The sequence below is a fragment of the Nuphar pumila genome, chromosome 14 (assembly GCF_984573655.1).
Source record: "Nuphar pumila chromosome 14, dmNupPumi1.hap1.1, whole genome shotgun sequence".
NCBI lineage: Eukaryota > Viridiplantae > Streptophyta > Magnoliopsida > Nymphaeales > Nymphaeaceae > Nuphar > Nuphar pumila.
Window position 1 is genome coordinate 18,592,284 of NC_143262.1, and position 1,011 is coordinate 18,593,294.

At 35.2% G+C, this 1,011-nt stretch overlaps 1 pseudogene; it reads right to left on the reverse strand.

Moving 5' to 3' along the window:
• Window positions 1-664: 664 nt before the first annotated feature.
• Window positions 665-782, reverse strand: LOC149816546 (U6 spliceosomal RNA; annotated as a pseudogene).
• Window positions 783-1,011: the final 229 nt, after the last annotated feature.

Here is a 1,011-nt window from a genome sequence, read left to right on the forward strand (position 1 = left end):
ACCATTAATTTTGAAGCTCTTAAAGAAAAAAAGTAATTTTATAACCCAATTGACCAATCTAAATTACATTTTTTATTATGTAAATCACATCCATAGGGCTTGATCCACGAAAAGAACAAGAAAATGCTAAAAAAAAAGTGGTTTATACTAGCGTGGTACTAACAAGAGTACTATACTATCTAATAATCAAGCCCTACAGATATGATCTGCATGGCTTTTTTGGTGCAAAACATGCTTTGAATTACACGATTCAACTTGATGCAAAGTGTGCTTTCTGCTAAAAAACAGTGTCGAACTTAATGTAATGAGGTTGGCTTCTTTCTATGTGCTATTAGCCTTGTATTTAAAGAAGCTATAATCAATGTGATTGAATCATTGTGTAATGACTACAGCCAATTGAATCATTGTATGATGAGTGCAATCAAATGGGGTACTTCTGTTATCTATGACTGTGCCGTTTATGGTAATTAATTACATCTCAATGAAAGACTAGACATAGCCTTCGGTCGACACAAGCGAACTCGATCCAGTGGGGACACCTTTGTCTTTGTGGGTTGTGTCTCTCCTCAATCCATGTGCAATGGGACGAATCAATAAACCTAGGCATCACTGATTAGACTTCATCATTGAAACATGATCACCGTATGATCTTTCTTTTTGAAAGAAAATTTTGGACAGTTTGTTGATTTGTAAGTGTCATCTTTGGGCAGGGGCGGTGATAATCTTCCCTATATCATTCCAAGTTTATCGGATGCCCTTTTTTTTTTGGTTGATAGTAGGACGATCGCATTGTTGTCATTATTGTTGCGAATCGGGCCAATTTGTATCGTATCGGCCAGAAAATCGATAGGAAACAAGTTGATTCAGCTTGTTTTTTAAATATTTTAAAAATGGTTTAAAATACTTTTTATATTTTAATATTTTTCCTGACACATGTTATCTGTTGGTTAAAAGTAGCAAATTCAGCTGGATTTGGATTCGGTTCAAGATCAGAATCGGCCGATTCACTGC